Consider the following 18,291-nt stretch of genomic DNA (forward strand, 5'->3'; position numbering starts at 1 on the left):
ATCAGGAAAAGTGTTTATTTCATTAAAATGTAAGACAGAGCTGGAGAGATGGCTCAGTGATTAAAAGCACTAGATACTCTTACAGAGGACTCAGGTTCCATTCCCAGCATCCACACAATTGTTCTCAACTGTCTGTAATTCCAGTTCCTGGAGGTCTGTCTCCTTCAGACACATATGCAGACAAAACACCTATACATGTAAAAATGAATGAATGAATGAATGAATGAATGAATGCCTTGTATTCCTCCACCCCAGCCTCCTTGTGTGCCAGCTGCTGAGACCTGGGATGGAAGGCCCAATGGGTTCTTCCTCGGGAGTCTTGCTTGTCGGTGTGACAACCTGCTGCTGTTCACACCCACCTGAAAAAAATAGAGATATTTATGCTAGTAAGATTGGCTCCATGGTAGGGCTCTGGTCAAAACAGAAGTTTGTAGCTTATTTATGTGTATTTACTTATTTTAAAATTATTTATGTAATGCAGGGCTTTGATAAACATAGGTTGTAATGGGAGACTTTTTTCCCATCTATCTCAGTTCCACTGGACTAGTTTCTCTCATGCCACCTCTATGAAATAAACTCAGAGACTTAATATATATTTATAATTGTTTGGCCATTGGCTTAGGCTTCTTACTGGCTAGCTTTCTTAATTATTAATCTATTTCTATTAATCTGTGTATTACCACGTGGCCTTGGCTTACCCAGGTGATGCCCTGTCGTCCTGTCTCCCTCCCGGCTGCATGGCATCTGACTCTGTCCTCCTCCTCCTTCTGCCTCTTTGTTCGGAATTTCCACCTAGCCAAATTCTGCCTGTCCATTGGCCAAAACAGCTTTATTCATCAACCAATAAGACAATTCCCCATCCCCAAAAAACTACACCCCCCCCAAAACCTAGTCACAGAATGCAGAGGATACTCCCCATCAATAGGTTTATGAATTTAGGGTTTTTGTTTTTGTTTTTTTGGCAGGGGGGATGACAACAGGTTTTCAAGTATCCCAGGCTGGCCTCAAACTCTTATAACCAAGGATGACTTTGAACTTTCTTTTCTTGTTAATTTTTTTTGGGGGTGGTGGCCTTTAATTCCAACATGAAGGAGGCAGAGGCAGGTGGCTCTTTGAGGCCAGTTTGGTCTACAGAGCAAGTTCAAGGACAACCAGGGTTACACAGAGAAACCTTGTCTCGAAAAACCAAAAACCAAAGCAAAATAAAACAAAACCAAAAAATTTTTTTAAAGATTTATTTATTTTATGTGTGTGTGTGTGTGTGTGTGTGTGTGTGTGTGTGTGTGTTTTAAGATTTTATTTATTGTGTATGCAACATTCTGCTTCCATGTATATCTGCACACCAGAAGAGGGCACCAGATCTCATAACGGATGGTTGTGAGCCACACTGTGGTTGCTGGGAATTGAACTCAGGACCTCTGGGAGAGCAGCTGGTGCTCTTAACCTCTAAGCCATCTCTCCAGCCCCATGTATGTGTTTTTTGTTGCCTGGTTGTCTCTACCACTTTATGTCTGGTTCCTAAGAAGATGAGAAGGCACTGGGATTCCCCTGGAAATGGAGTTAGGGAGAGTTGTGAGCCTTCATGCTTGGCACAGAACCTGAGTCCTTTGAAAGAGTAACAAGTGCTCTTTACAAATGAAACATCTCTTCAGTCCCAATCTTGAACTTTTGATCCTCTTGTCTTTACTTCCAAAACTGGGATTTTTTAGTTACATGCCCCCATTCCTAGTTCATGCGGTGCTTGAGGTCAAACCCAGGGCTTCTTGCTAGGCAGCACTCTACAGTCCAGTCAGGCCCCAGCTTTCAGGGTTATGTTTTGTATCCACAGATATAGTGCACAGGAAAGCCTGTGAAGGGCATGGTTTCTGTGACCTGGCAAATGTTGGCACAGGGGGATTTCATTCTGGGTAAAGGAGGAAGTTGCAAAGATAACACACCCAAGAGGTCAGCATGTAGTTTGCCTGAGCCTCATTCAGAAGAAGCTGGAAACACTGTATCACCAGACAGATGGGTGGGCAGGAGCTGTGTTAATGTTATAGAAACACTGCATCAGACAGAACCAGGGGAGGCAGGGGTTGAGCTAATGTTGTAGAAACACTGCATTACCAGACCCCGGGGGAGGCAGGAGCTGTGTTAAAGATTCATAAAAGCTGGTAGGGGAGACCCCTCATTTCACCTCACTCTTCTTGGAGCCAGACCACACGGGAGGCATGACATACCTGCAGGCCCTGTCTGCATCTCTTCCTGTCACAATTCCTGTGTCTCTGTATAGTTTACTGTAAAGAGATTCACATGCAGCAATTCAAACTGCCAAACCCTACAATAATCTATTTTCACTGTTTTTTTTTTTTAAGTTTATTAGTAGGTAACTGTCCTAGTCAGTGTTCTATGACTGTGAAGAGCTATAATGACTAAGGCAATTCTTATAAAGGAAGTCACCTGAGACTTGCTTACAGTTTCAGAGGTTTAGTCCATTATCACCATGGCAGGAAGCATGGCGGCCTACATTGTGCTGGTGCAGTAGCTAAGAGCTTTATTGTAATCTGCTGTCTGAGAGAGAGACAATGGAGTTTGTGTCTAGTGTGGGCTTTTTGAAACCTCAAAGCCCATAGTGACACACTTCCTCTAAGGCTGTACTTCTGAATCTCTTTCAAATAGTGCCACTCCTTGCTGACCAAGCATTCAACACATAGTCTGTGGGGCTGTTCTTATGCAAACCACCACATTCCCTGACCCCCATAAGCTTGTGGCCATTATCATAAGGCAAAATGCATTCAGTCTCTGTATGTTTATCACTCAATAATGATTTTAAGTCCAAAGTTCAAATTCTCTTCTGAGACAGTAGTCTCTTTAACTGTAGTCCCCTGTAAAGTGAAAATAAAAAGCAGTTTCACACACTTCCAATATTCAAAGGCATGGAATATACATTACTAATCCAAAATGGGGGAAAGGAAGAACAGTAAGGAAACACTGGACCAAAGCAAGACCTAACGCCAGCAGGCCACACTCCAAACTCTGCCTCTACATGTCTGATGTGAAAACGCTCTTTAAATCTGTAACTACTTTCAGCTTGTTGACTGCAGCACACTTCTCTCTTCTGGGATGGTTCCACACCCAGTCTGCATCTCTCCTTGCAGGTATCCTACAGCTCTGGCATCTCCAACGTCTTGGGATCTCCAGCACAATCCAGGTTTCACCTTCATACCTTCACACCATGGCCTCTCTGAGCCTCTATGCAGGGACACTCCTAACACATGAATGGCTTCAGTGGCTTTCTTAGTCATGGAGGGAGATTCCACAATACCTTTCTTATATTATTGGCATGAAAGCCAGACCACTTGGCCAAAACTGCCAAGTTCTTCTGCTTGATGGGGCTGGGCTGGAACTTGGTCCCCTTGTTCAGTTGCATCTGCACCTGCTTGCTGGAATAGATGATTTCCTTCACTGCTTAAGTTTTTAATTTCTTTTCACAAGTTGGAAGCTTAATGTGTCTTACCCTGAGGTCACCACTCCTTTTATTCCATTTAGCATCAGGGTTTTGTTTGAACTTTTTATCTCATTGAACACTGGACATAGTTCCATTATACTTCCTGGTGCTCCTTTTCTTTTCAAACTGTACATTTTGTATTTTTCCTTAGTCAGTTTGCTCCTTTTCATTATGCATTTATGAGAGTGACCACTAATACAACTCAACAGTCAATACTAGGTTGTTTTGAACTCTCCTCTGCCAGTGCCATTAATCTAAAACTCTTCAATTTAGCTTCAGGCAGATTTTTCTTTTTCTTTCTTTTTTTTGACAATGGCAAAAAGCAGCCATATTCTTCACCAAAATACCACAAGAATGGTCTCTAGATCATTTACTAATATTCTTTTCCTCTGAAACCTCTAGAACTGGGCTCTCATAATCAACATTGCTCTCAGCATCTCTGTCTTCTATGCTCCTACTGGTATGGTCCATTATACCCAACTTAAAGTGTTGAACTGTTTTTCCAGTCCAGAGCCCAAAGGTCTTTCAACCGACAGCGTGGTCATGCCTATCACAGCAGTACCCCAGCCTCTGGCACCAACTTCTTTCTTAGTCAGTGTTCTGTTGCTGTGAAGAGACACAATGACTAAGACAGTTCTTACAAAAGAAAACATTTAATTGGGGCTTGCTTATGGTTTCAGAGATTTAGTCCATAATTATCATTATGGGGAGCATGGCGGCATGCATTGCACTGGAGCAGAAGCTGAGAGCTGATCTGCTGGCCCTGAGATACTGGGCTGGGTGTGGACTTTGTGAGACCTCAAAGCCCACTCCCTAGTGACTCTGCTTCCAACAAGGCCACACCTCCTAATCCTTTGAATGACTAAGCATTCAAATATATGAGTCTATGGGAGCCTTTCTTTCTTTCTTTTTAATGTTTATTTTTATTTTTTTCATTTTATTTATTTATTATGTATACAGTTTTGTGCCTGCATGCCAACAGAGGGCACCGGATCTCATTCAAGGTGGTTGTGAGCCACCATGTGGTTGCTGGGAATTGAACTCAGGACCTCTGGAAGAACAGTCAGTGCTATTAACCACTGAGCCATCTCTCCAGCCCTAATGTTTGTTTATTTTATGTGCATATTTGTCTGTATGAGGGTGTTGGATGTGTTGTGTTGAGGGTGTTCCCCCTAGAACTGGAGTTACAGACAGTTGTGAGCCACGATGTGGTTGCTGGGAATTGAACTCAGGACCTCTGTAAGAGCAGTCAGTGCTCTTAACCACGGAGCCATCTCTCCAGCCATGGGATCCATTCTTATTCAAACCACCATGGTAACTCAGTCTGTCCCCATCTCACTATTTAGGGAAGGTTGTCCTTCAACTCATGGTAATCCCCTACTTTACTACCGCAGGCTTTTTTTTTTTTTTTTTAAAGGTATTTAATTTATTACATTTTCCTCTTACCCCTGTGGATGTGTAGATCAGAGCACAACTTGTGGGAGTGAGTTGTTTCCTAGCATGTGGGTTCAGGGAATTGAACTCAGGTTGTCAGACTTGGCAGTTGGTGCCTTTTTGCTGAGCCATCTCACTGGCTATCTATCTATCTATCTATCTATCTATCTATCTATCTATCTCTCAAAGATTTTAACTTGATTGTTTTTCTTTGTTACTCTACCTTATTTTTAAGACAGGGTTGGTTCCTCACTGGTTTGCATTTTGGCTAGACTGGCTAGCCGTCCAACAAGTCCCTGGTATCCTCCTGTGTCCACACCCACATCAGTGCTGGAGTTACAAGCTTGTGCTGCCATGCCTGGCTTTTTATGTGGGTGCTGGGGATATGAACTCAGCACCCCATGCTTATGCAGCAAACCCTACAGCTACTGAGCCATCTCTTTAACACCAAGTGTAGCTTAAACTGGCCTTCAGGGTCCTCCTGTTTCTGTATCTTCAGCATTTCCTATAAACATGTGCCACTACAAACACATTTTTTTTTTTTGAGACAGAGTTTCTCTGTAGCTTTGGAGGCTGTCCTGGAACTTGCTCTGTAGACCAGGCTAGTCTTGAACTCACAGAGATCCTCTGCCTCACGAGTGCTGGGATTAAAGGCGTGCACCACCAATGCCCTGCTAGATTTTCTTTTGAGAAGTATTTTTTTCTATGTATCTCAGTTGGCTTCAAATTTAACACAATTCTCCTGTTTCAACCTTCTGAGTGCTGAGTGCCCCACCATGCCCGCCCTTCCCACTAAAAGGTATTTTATAATTGTGAGTCCACTTATATTGAAGGAACCGGCTTCCCTTTTGGCAGCCATAATGGTCGAACATGTGCTTCTATGACCTTGTCCTAGAAACCAGAAAGTCAGATGCCTGTCTCGTGACAAGGAACCAATCAGAAGTTAGCTGGTGGCGCTATGCTTTATGGCTCTGGGTGTGCTTTACGGACAAGCGCACAGCAATGACGTAGAGAGCATAGCAACCACCCTGGGAGGGCCTATGAGCCATAACAACCAGTTGACCAATCAACACAGGGCAAGCCCTCCAAGCCTGGAAGCACACCAATCGTGAGCCTGTGCGTACCCCTAGACACTCCCCTTACGCTGCCCTATAAGATCTTTTGGGAGACCCAAGGAGCCGTCTTTTTTTAGCCGTCTGCCATGGCGGGTGGGTGAAAGACCCGAGCTAACATGGGGTTAGCTCGTAAAACTACAATAAAGCCTCATGCAGTTTGCAGCAAGCTCTCGAATCCGCCTGGTGATTGGGGTGACCGCGAACCTGGCCTGAGACCCCGGATACTTGTGTTTTTGGGGGTCTAACATTTTGGGGGCTCGTCCGCGATTTGCGACCACCCTTCACCTGAGTGGATTCGATCTTGGAGGTAAGATGATTAGAGCTCGCAACTTATATATGTTCAATGTTCTATGTTTCTTGTTTTGTCTCTTGCTGTTTTGTTTGGTGCCATGATTTGTATTTGATCTGCGCAGAATTTGTATTTGTAATTCGGACTTCTGGGGATGACCCTAAAGTCCTGCCCTGGATGAAAGTCCGAGGGTTGCTTGATTTGATCTGCGCAGAATTTGTAATTTGTATTTGATCTGCGCAGAATTTGTAATTGAACCATAGGGTAAGCAGACTTGCGAGAACCTTGGTTCCACCCTGGATGAAAGTCCAAGGTTTGGTTGTAATTTTGGTTTGGGGCACCATTTCTTTGCCGCGGTTTGTCCTGTCTAATGTTTGTGCTGTCTAATGTGCTGTCATTTGTGTTATGTGTTTCTTAAGCATCTCTTTCTGTCCCTGCTCTCCCTATGCACGTGGCATGCATGGGTCAGGGGGTCAGGGGTCTTTTCTTGATTCTCTGAGCACGTGGCGCCACCTCAACTGTGATCGGCAGATGCGCCCTGTGGACAGACTGCCACTCTGAGGACACCCAGGACCCAGGAGGTATGGACTCGGGCCAAGGACACTTGGACCCGCCTCAGTTAGCCGCCGAGTTCTGCCGCCGTCTTCCCGGCGCCATTGCCTTATGAGCAGCGTGGGCGGATTGGGTTGGCGTCTGTTCTTTCCTGTCTATTCTGTGTTATCATCATTGGTTTTCAATTCAGGATCCACCACGCCACCCCCTTTCTATCCCCACCTGCGGGTCTGAGGCATGCCCAGTAGGACTGTTTCTGCCCCAGCTGCCGTTATGGCTGTTTCCCTGCTCTGGGGGAACATGGCTACAAGGCCGCCATCTGCTACCCGTCTTTCTGTGCTCCACACACATGGTATGCAGGGGGGCCGCAGGAGTCTTTTTCCCACCCCTGGATTGGCCAAGGGTCTGGGGTTACCAGCAGCACCCCCACCCCAGGTCTCTCTGCCTTGAGCACATGGAGCTAGCTCAGGCAGGTGAACCATCTGTCCTGATCCGGATATTCTAAAAACAATAACAACAAAAAAGGGCCTTAAAGTTATTAAAAATTGTAAAAGGGACTTTGACAAAATTTTTATGTTGACTAAAAAAATGGGAAAAAATGTAAGAAACTTAAATAATAAAGAGGGAAAGAAAAAAAGAAAAATTGTCTAAGAATGTCTAAGAGAGTCAGAGAAATAAACTAAAAGGTTATAGAGGGTTAAAGCAAGTTGTTGGAGGTCAGAGAAAGAGAAAGTTATAGAGGGTTAAAATAAGTTGTAAAAGGTCAGAGGAAAGTTGTCAAAGGTCAGGGAAAAGGTTGTTACAAGTGAAAAAAAATGTAAACTGTGCTATGGTTTCTCATGTCTAAAATTTTAATCATATTAAGCTGATTTTGTTTTTTTAAAAAAAAGGTCCTGTTTATTTCTCAAGTAATTTATATATACTTGTTTTAAAATGTTCTGTTTCCTGGTTTAGCCAGCACATGGCCAACTGGTCACATGACTTGACTAGTCGCCATTTTGCTAAAGTTAAAAAAGAATACTTAAACCGCCATCTTGACTAAAGGTGACCACATGGAAATTAGAGGTACCATCTTAGAAACAAGTTTTTCAATTAAGATTTAAAATGTTAATGCTTCTATATATTACAGAAAGACCTTAAGGGAATTTAAATTTCTTTTTAAAACCAGTTTTCAAATGTTTGTTTTTATTAATGTTTGTACTTAAAGAGCTTCAATTTAGAATTATTTCTAAGCAAAGCCTGACAATGTAAAGTTCTTGTTTTATAAAAGATGCTAATCTGTTACAGTTTGTGTTTTCAGAAGTTAAGTTTAGGATGTTGATAGCACACACCTTTAAGCTCAGGGTGTAGATGGCACACGCCTTTAATCCCACCATTCGGGAGGAAGAGGCAGATGGATCTTTATGAGTTCAAGGCCTGCCTAGTCCGGCAGATCGAATTCCAGAACAGGCTCCAAAGTCACAGAAAAACCCTGCCTCAGAAAGAAGTTAAGCTACTGTTTAAGGAATATAAGGTAGCTCTATGCAGTTTTAAGTTCAGCTGTGCTGTTTCAAACATTTTACTAAGTTAAAACCAGTTACAGTCAGACTAAATCATTTACAGAAATAAGACCTTACCTAGCCACCTGTATGCTTAATGTGTGCTTAAGGCAAGTAACTAAAACAGACAAACAGACCTCTAATGCTTCAGAGATCTTCAGAATATGGCATTTAAATTGTTATCTTTAAAGTTTATAATGTCAGACAGACTGCCAGATCCGGACAGTGACCCAAAGTCTCCAAAGAAGATTACGAGGCACCTCAGTTCCTGCACCTGGACCAGTGAGCGAGATGCTCAGATGTGAAACCTGCCGCCTGCCAGAACCTAGCCGAGACTGTGGACAAAGCTGCTGGACACTGGAAAATTGATTGCACCCCTTTGCCTAGACAAAACAAGGTCAGTCTTTTCCATGTCCCTCTTCCACAGAGAGGAAAAAAACTCTCACAGTATAGGCCTGGCGAAGATTGCTGGTCTTTGAGACAGCTGCCTCCAGCTATGGTAATGGAGAAACTTGGGTTTGGCTAACTGTATATAGACTGGCTTCTGACTGGCTTCTGTCACTTTTTAGTAGATTCGGATAAAATATACCCTTCTCAGATCTCTGAAATATTACTGGTTGTCAGCTTGACAGCATCAGGCAGTCAGATCCACTATAGACTAGTCAGTATGTTAGCTGATAAAATAGTAACTATCTACTGTTCAGGCACGAGTTCAAGGTTTTTAAGTTTATTTTGGTTGTCATCTAAGTACAAACTTAAAGGGCTTTTCATCAGACCAAAGGCACCTCTGTCCAATCCATACCTGGCTCTCTGGACAGAAAAAAAATGTACATGCTTATAGCCCAAATCTGTAGTTTTTGCTAAATATGTTCCTGCTGTTTAAACAGATATCCAGATATCTGCTTTTTCTATACTGTGGGCTTCAGTAAATAAGTTTTAACCTCTGTTCCTAGTTTAAACATGTCTTAAACAGGTTTCTGCTTCTGGCTGACATCTGAGTATCAGTTGCTGACTACAGGCTGTTCTAAGTAGACTGCGAGCCCTAGACTTGCTGTGGATGTGAACCAGTCAGCTGATGTGGACACCCCCTGTCTCTGCAACAGTGTCTGCTAACCAGAAGCCCCTGATGGATTCCCCATTGCCTAAATTCCTTTTTGCTTTTGACTAGCATTTCAACCTTCTGGGGTCCCTAACTTCGTCCCAAAGTCAGCAGGAAGCAGTTTGGAAAAGAATTTCGCCGTCCATTTTCCCTGGTTAAAATGCTAAGTCAAAAGGAATTCCCTTGCATGGGGATGCCAATATCTATCACTCCCTGATGGGGATACTAGAGAGACAATAATTCCATGATTGGAATTTCCAGAAAAGAAAATGGGGGAATGAAGGAACCGGCTTCCCTTTTGGCAGCCATAATGGTCGAACATGTGCTTCTATGACCTTGTCCTAGAAACCAGAAAGTCAGATGCCTGTCTCGTGACAAGGAACCAATCAGAAGTTAGCTGGTGGCGCTATGCTTTATGGCTCTGGGTGTGCTTTACGGACAAGCGCACAGCAATGACGTAGAGAGCATAGCAACCACCCTGGGAGGGCCTATGAGCCATAACAACCAGTTGACCAATCAACACAGGGCAAGCCCTTCAAGCCTGGAAGCACACCAATCGTGAGCCTGTGCGTACCCCTAGACACTCCCCTTACGCTGCCCTATAAGATCTTTTGGGAGACCCAAGGAGCCGTCTTTTTTTAGCCGTCTGCCATGGCGGGTGGGTGAAAGACCTGAGCTAACATGGGGTTAGCTCGTAAAACTACAATAAAGCCTCATGCAGTTTGCAGCAAGCTCTCGAATCCGCCTGGTGATTGGGGTGACCGCGAACCTGGCCTGAGACCCCGGATACTTGAGTTTTTGGGGGTCTAACAATATCATGATCCCCATTCAGCTATGTCAGAAATTGGAGCTGTCAGGCTAACAAGATAGCTTAGCAGGTAAAGGTACTTGCCACCAAGTTTGAGTTTGAGCCCTGTGTTAGTTTGAATGAGAATGGCCCCCATAGGCTCATATGTTTGAATACTGGTTGGTGAAACTTTGGGAAGGGTAAAGAGGTATTGCCTTGTTGGAAGAGGTGTGTCACTGGAGGGAGACTGAGCCATTTTTAGCATCTCTCTTTCTGAATTCCTGTGGATCAGGACATAAGCTCTCAGCTGCTGCTCCAGCACTCTGCCTGCCTGTTGCCATGCTCCCCAACATGATGGTTGTGAACTTTTTCTTTGAAACTGTAAGCCCCAATAAACTTTATTCAGTAAGTTGACTTGGTTATGGTGTCTTAGTACAGCAATAAAAAAGTAACTGAGATAATACCCAAAGCCCACATGATGAAAGGACAGAACTTACTCACACAAGCTTGTCCTCTGATGTCCACACCCACAATGGCATGCATACCCCAATAAATAAATGCAATTTAATAAACTGAGAGAAACATAGCTGTTAATCTCTTTCTCAGCATGAGCCAGGCCAATACAGGGTTTGGCTCTGCTAGAAGGAGCTGTTGTGGTACCTCATCTTAACATGTGTCTCACCCTGAAATGGGAGTGGATGGAGTGGAGCTGCTCTAAGTCTCAGCACTAGGAAGATTTTGTAGGGTCAAAGTGCTCATGCTTCTCCCTTCTATCTTCTTTCTGTCTTCCTGCTGATGACCTTGGTCAATTATATGTTTGAAAGTTTATTGTTCTCTTATGTGTGTATTTTGCCAGAATGTATGTCTGGATCTTGCTTTGCACTTACAGGCCAGAAAGGGTACCAGAGCTTCTGGAACCGGAGTCACAAGCAGCTGTGAGTCACCATGTAGGTTCTGGGAACTGAACCTGGGTCCTCTGCAAGAGCAGCCAGTGGTCTTAACTGCTCAGTCATATTTCTAGCCCATCTTGTCCAATTTTAAAGTGGGGTAGAGAGAAAAAAGAAAAATTATTCTTGTGATATATCTGTCAATAAGTCAGACATGGTGGCACCAGCTGCAATCCCAGTATTTGAGAGAATTGGTAGGAAGATCATGAGTTGGATGTTGGCCTGGGGTAATATAGCTGGACATGCTCTGAAGCCAACAAGCCAGCTGGGGAGACAGATGGCTTAGTGGGTAAGATGGTTGCTGTGGAAGCATGAAGCCCTGAGTTCCTATTCCTAGCATCCGTGTAAAGTCTAGTATGGCTGTGTGCCTGTGACCCCAGAGCTGGGGGAGGAGACAAGGCCTAACAGCCCTGGGTCTGACCCTGAGACAGGGAGTGTGGATCAGGATGCCCTAGCTACCCAACAGTATTAAGGATGAGACAGAGACATCTTGTCATCTCAGGAGGGCTCCCAGCCAGTACTGGAGACCACAGTTTATTCAAGCATCCTCTTAAATAGCTTTCCAAAAGTGGGGGTGCTGTCAGAAGACATCTATTATCATGCATAGAGCTGAAATAAAATATTTCCTTTAATCCTCAAGACAGTCTTAGAAGCACGTACTCAAGGCCTCAGACATTCCACAAGGGCACAAGCCTTCTGCCACCAGGCACATTTCACTAGCCTTCAGGATAGGTGTGGGCCCACCCAGGGCCTAGGTCTATTGTTATACAAACTAGAAGCCATTCCCCACTGTGGCCAAACCATCTGGTAGTAACCAGCTGACATCTAAAAGACAATGGGAGATTTGAGCTCCTGGAATTGAGCTTGAGGCCTGTATCAGAAATATCATATTCATATTCAGGCCCTGGCAGTATATGTCTGTGTTAGAATATGCTGTATGTGCTGCCTCTCCCCTCAGCAAGGAGGCCAGAGGAGGGTGTTAAATATCCTGGAGCTGGTATTGTGAGCAGCTCAGTGTGGGTGCTGGGAACTGAACTCAAGTCCTCTGAAGAGCAGCAAGTGCTTCTTAACTGCTGAGCCATCTGCCATCTCTGTGCCCCCTTAAGTAAATGTCTTGAAGGGACCAGCTCCCCATTTCGGCAGCCGTAACAGCTGGACACGAGCTTGTCTGACCTTGCTTTAGTCACTAGGAAGTTAGCCTGCCTGGTGGCAAGGAACCAATCAGAAGTTAGCTATGCTTTACAGCTCTGGGTGTGCTTTACAGACAAGTGCACAGCAATGACACGCAGAGCATAGCAACCACCCTGGGAGGGCCTATGGGCCATAACAATCAGTTGACCAATCAACACAGGGCAAACCCTCCAAGCCTGGAGGCACACCAATCCTGAGCCTGTGCGTACCCCTAGACACTCCCCTTACGCTGCCCTATAAGATCTCTATGCAGACGCTTCGAGTTGTCTTTCCTAGCCATCCGCCATGGCGGATGGATGAAAGACCTGAGATAACATGGGGTTAGCTTGTTAAACAACTACAATAAAGCCTCATGCATTTTGCATCAAGCTTTCGACTCCGCCTGGTGATTCGGGTGGCCTCCGTCCTGGGCTGAGATCCTGGAGGCCTGAGCTTCCGGAGTTCTTACAGTCTTATGGATTGAGAACAGGTTCTTTGTGCTACATGTATGTTTCTCTTCCTCTTGTAAACATATTTGGGGTGTTTCAGGACTCGGTGACCTTTGAGGATGTGACTGTGAACTTCACCCAGGATGAGTGGGCTCTGCTGGATTCTTCACAGAAGAACCTTTACAGAGAGGTTGTCGGGGAAATCTTTATGAACTTGGCTTCTATGGGTAAGGATGACGGCTTCTTACTTTCTCAGACAGGATTCTTTGCCCATCAGTGCTGGCCTGTGATTGGAAATGTAGAAAGGAATGCTCTGATAAATAGACAAAGCATCAGCAGGGCAGTGGTGGTGCACACCGTTAATCCCAGCACTCAGGAGGCAGAGGTGAAGGGACCAGCTCCCCATTTCAGCAGCCATAACAACATAGCACGTGCTTGCCTGACCTTGCCTTAGTCACTAGGAGGTCAGATGCCAGCCTGGTGGCAAGGAACCAATCAGAAGTTAGCTGGTGGTGCTGTGCTTTACTGCTGTGGGTGTGCTTTATGGACAAGTGCACAGCAATGACCCGCAGAGCATAGCAACCACCCTGGGAGGGCCTATGGGCCATAACAACCAGTTGACCAATCAACACAAGGAAAGCCCTCCAAGCCTGGAGGCATACCAATCCGGAGCCTGTGCGAACCCCTAGACACTCCTCTTATGCTGCCCTATAAGATCTCTATACAGTGGCTTCTCGCCGTCTTTCCTAGACATCCACTATGGTGGATGGGTGAAAGGCCCAAGCTAATGTGGGGTTAGCTTGTTAAACAACTGCAATAAAGCTTCTTGCTGTTTGCATCAAGCTTTTGCCTCCACATGGTGACTGGGGTGGCCGCGTTCCTGGACCGAGATCAGGCAGGTGGATCTCTGTGAGTTCGAGGCCACTCTTGTCTACATATCGAGTTCCAGGACAGCTAGGACTGTTACACAGAGAAACCCTGTCTCAAAAAACCAAAACCAAAGCAAAGCAGAACAAAACAAAAGGCTATAGCGTCATTGTATCAGTTCATGGTGCTAGAGTATAATACAGTCTCTCTAATAATTCCATTTTCTCCCCTCCGTGTTGTAGGAGAAAGATGGGAACAGGATATTGAAGACTGGTACAGAAATCAGGGGTGAATCTTAAGGTAACTCTCACTGAAAGCAGAAAGGAATGTCCCATGAAAGAAGTGTAGGAGCTGGGTTGGTAGCTCAGGTTGTAAAATGCCTCCTAAGCACCCACGAGGACCTGTGTTTGATCCCTAGAGTCTATGTAAAAAACCAGGTGGGTGTGGGGACATGTGCTTTTAATCCCAGCTTTGGGGTGTGTACAGATAGGCAACCCGCTTTGGCTTACTGGCCAGCCAGCCTAGCCACGCTGGCTGGTTATTTGTGAAAGTGGAAGACCCTATCTCAGAAAATGAGGTAGCAAAATTGACCTCTGGCCTCCACATGTACACACATATACACAGACATAGAATGTTAGTTTGTCATGAAGTTTTAAAAAGACAAGCCCTCCCATCTGCATGTTTGTTTATCTTTACAAATAAAAAAAAAAGTGAGTGTATGTGCACGCACATGCCTGCAAGGGCTAGAGATATTGGAATGGTCTGGAGCTGGAGTTAAGTTCCAGTCCTCCAATGTCCTCTTCTGGCACACAGTGGTGTTCAGACATGTAAGCAAATAGGTAAAACACCTACACACACGAAATAAAAACAAAAGCATTGAAATGAATAGTACACACTCTTAACTTCTGAGATATCTCTTTATCCCCCTGGTAAAAATATGAATTTGAAGCATATCAGTAAGTATGAAATTGTGAGTAAAGCATTTGTAATGTGTTCTGATTTTTTTTTTTCTCAACAGCAACCATATTATAGAGAGATTTGGTGACAGCAAACAAGGTAGCCGCTGTGGAGAAAGGTTCAGCCAAATTCTTGACCATGATCTGAAAAAGAGAAGTTCTACTGGAGAAAAATTCTGTGACTGTAGTGTGTGTGGAGTAGTCTTCATGTCTCACTCATCCAGGAATACCATCAGTGCTCATACTAAACAGGAAGCACATGATCACAAATGTAAACAGTGTAAGACAGCCTGCAGTAATCACTCTTTCCAAGTCAGCGACCAGTCTCACACTGAAGACAAACCTTATGCGTGTCAGGAACATGAGGAAGCCTTCCTTTCTTTTACCAGCCTTGGTGAATTCATTATAACTCATCCTGGAAGTGGACCCCAGAAGTGTGGCGTGAGTGTAAAAGGTTTGCACTATCCCAGCTCACTTAGAACCCACCAAAGAATCCACACAGGAGAGAAGCCTTATCAGTGCCAACAGTGTGGAAAAGCCTTCAGTTGTTGGGGCTCAGTTCGAAGACATCAAAGGACTCATACTGGCGAGAAACCCTACCACTGTAGGGAGTGTGGGAAAGCCTTCGGCTCTCTTTCAGGCCTTAAAGGACATGTGATAAGACACACTGGAGGTGGGCCTTACAAATGTAAGGGCTGTGGAAAAGTCTTTAATTCGCCTCGTGCACTTGGTAAACATGAAAGAACTCACACGGGAGAGAGACCTTTTTTGTGTAAATACTGTGGGAAAGCCTTCATTTGTTCAACTTCAGTTCGAAAACACGAAAGAACTCACACTGGTGAAAAACCCTATGAATGTAATCGATGTGGGAAGACCTTTATTTCTAATTCAGGCCTTCAAGGACATATGATCAGGCACACTGGTATTGGGCCTTATAAGTGTAAATTCTGTGGGAAAGTCTTTGGCTCTCCTAGTGCCGTTCTAAGGCATGAAAGTGCTCACATTGTATAGGATTCTTGTGACCAGAGCTGGGCAAACCTTCACTTTTGATTATTTGAGGACACATCAGGTCTCTGAGGAAATCTTTTACTATCCTACTTCAGGTACAGAAAAGAATTACTGGAGGGAGACCCTATTTAGAGACTATGAGAAAGCCATAAACTCAGATGTTATCTAGAATGCATGAAAGGCTGAAAGAAAAAGCTTATAAATAAAAAATAAAACAAACAAAAGGTGTGTGTGTGTGTGTGTGTGTGTGTGTGTGTGTGTGTGTGTGTAACAGCATATCTTGTTGAGCTGGGCCAGAAGATACATTGAAGATGGATTTTTAAGTTAGGCATGATGACACAGGCCTTTTTATTCCCAGTACTGGGAGGTGGAGGCAGGAGGATCAGGAGCTCATGGTCATCCTCCACTTTGTAGTAAATCTGAGATCAGTTTGGGTTACATGTCACTCTGTTTCAAAGGGGTGTCACAAGCCTTTAATCCCAGTACTTGAGAGACAGAGGCAAATGAATCTCTTGAGTTCAAGGCCAGCCTGGCCTATATACTGAGTTCCAGGCCATCCAGGTCTACATAGTGAAACCCTGTCTCAAATAAAGGGGTTGGGGGGATGCTCAGTAGTTAAGAATGTTTGCTGTCCTTCCAGAGAACCTAGAGTTCTGTTGTCAGCACCCGTGTCGGAAATCTTACAACTATCTGTGTAAGTTCAGCTACAGGGGATTTGAAGCTCTCTTCTGGCCCCTGCAGGCTCTGCACTCAATATACATACACATAATTTTAAGAAGACGGATGATTTCTCAAGTTGGCAGTCAGGGGACAGATGACAGTCCATGGAGAAGACTTTGGTGTGGCATGTGAAAGTGTGAGAGGGCACCATTAGGTACACAGCCTGTGGGAATGAACTTTTGTTTGTTTGTTTTAATTTTATGGTGTGGTGGGCATGTGTGGAGGCCAGGGGATAACACTGTGACATTAGTCCTTTCCTTCCTCCTTTACATAGGTTCCAGGGATGGAACTCAGATTATCAAGATTAACAGCAAGAAGAGCCTTCACCTGCTGAGCCGTTTTGTCAGCCTAGCCATTTCTCTCTCTCTCTCTCTCTCTCTCTCTCTCTCTCTCTCTCTCTCTCTCTCTCCTTTTTGTGATTACATCTTGCTATTAGGATGTCCTGGAACTCGACAATCCTCCTACCTCAGCCTCTGAAGTGTTTTGGGAATAACATTTGAAAAAAATTTCATTGACTAAAGTGTGGGCATGTGGGGGAGAATTGTGTGCTTGTGGAGCTGGGAGATCAACTTTATGGAGTCTGTCCTGCCCTCCTTTGCACAGGTTTGTGGATCAAACTCAGGTTACCACACTTGCCCAGCAAGTGCCTTTACCTGCTGAGCTATCTTCTCAGCCACATTTTATTTATTTTTTTTATTTGTTTTGTTTTTTCTAGACAGGGTTTCTCTGTGTAACAGTCCTGGCTGTCCTAGAACTTGTTTTGAGGCTGGCCTCAAGCTCATTGAGATCCCCTGCCTCTGACTCCCGAGTGCTGAGATTAAAGTTGTGTGCCACCACTATCTGGCTACAAGTGGATATAAAACGGAAAGGAAGAAGATACGTTCCCTATTTGAGGATGATGTGACCCCCCAAATTTTTATCAGTGATATTCTAAGCTGACAAACACCTTCAGTAATGTAGCAATACAAGATTAATGTAAAAGCAATTCAGTAGCCCTCCTATATGTAGATGACAAACAGGTTGAGAAAGATGTCAGAGACAGGAGGGAGGGAGGGAGGGAGGGAGAGAGATTGTGCCATTGCAAGTGTGGAGATCAAAGAACAACCTCCAGCTGTTGGCCTATCACAAACTGTTTGAGTCAGGATGTCTTGTTTGCATATATTATGCTAGCTGGCCCAGGAGCAGTTAAATCACTTGTAATTTTAAAAAGCAGCATGAGAGAAAAAAAAAGACACCGTACAACAGCACTCATGTGAAGGTTTTTTTTAATTAGGTGAAAACGAGGAGAGGGAAGAGGGGAGACCGGCCTCTGGGGACAGGAGGGGGAAGACCAGCCTCTGCAGACAGGAGCAGTAGAAGAGAAGGGGGGGGGGCACATGACAACAGAGACAGGCAGAGAAGCAGAGAGAGGGGAGTGAGAGTGTGTGTGTGTGAGAAAGAGAGAGAGGAAGAGGCAGAAAGAGAGATGGGAGGAGGACAGGGCCGTTTCGTAAGGGAATGTAGTGAATGTGTATAGGAGGTGCTCTTAGTGGCTTCAGCTGAGGGCGTATCCTGTCAGAACCCCAAAGACAGGCCAATACAGATGCCTGAACACCAACATCACTACTGTGGTGGTTCCAATGAGAATGACCCCTACAGGTTCATATATTTGAATATTTGGTTCCTAATTCCTGGAACTGTTTGGGAAGGATTAGAAGGTGTGACCTTGTTGGAGGAGGTGCGTATTAGGTATGGTCTTTGAGTCAAAAGTCTCAATCTATTCTGGATTTCTCTGCTTCCAACTTTCAAATCACAATGGACCTGCCATTATGCTTTTGCTCCACCACCGTAGATTCATCACCCAACGAAACTGCAAACTCCAAATTAAATGCTT

General features: G+C 44.6%; 1 long non-coding RNA gene across 3 annotated transcripts in view; it reads left to right on the forward strand.

Annotated features, from left to right (window-relative positions):
• The window catches only part of LOC103161792, a 19,227-nt gene extending 2,444 nt beyond the window's left edge, over positions 1–16,783 (forward strand). The window contains exons 2-5 of one of the 3 annotated variants that reach the window (XR_003484638.2): positions 11,191–11,248; positions 12,968–13,094; positions 13,977–14,034; positions 14,753–15,926. This is a non-coding gene — a long non-coding RNA (uncharacterized LOC103161792). Of the gene's footprint in view, positions 1–11,190; positions 11,249–12,967; positions 13,095–13,976; positions 14,035–14,752; positions 15,927–16,692 lie in introns of those variants that run through there. The other 2 variants (XR_003484639.2, XR_003484637.2) reach the window with 2 other exon arrangements.
• Positions 16,784–18,291: the final 1,508 nt, after the last annotated feature.

Source organism: Cricetulus griseus, chromosome 4 (genome assembly GCF_003668045.3).
Source record: "Cricetulus griseus strain 17A/GY chromosome 4, alternate assembly CriGri-PICRH-1.0, whole genome shotgun sequence".
NCBI classification, from domain to species: domain Eukaryota; kingdom Metazoa; phylum Chordata; class Mammalia; order Rodentia; family Cricetidae; genus Cricetulus; species Cricetulus griseus.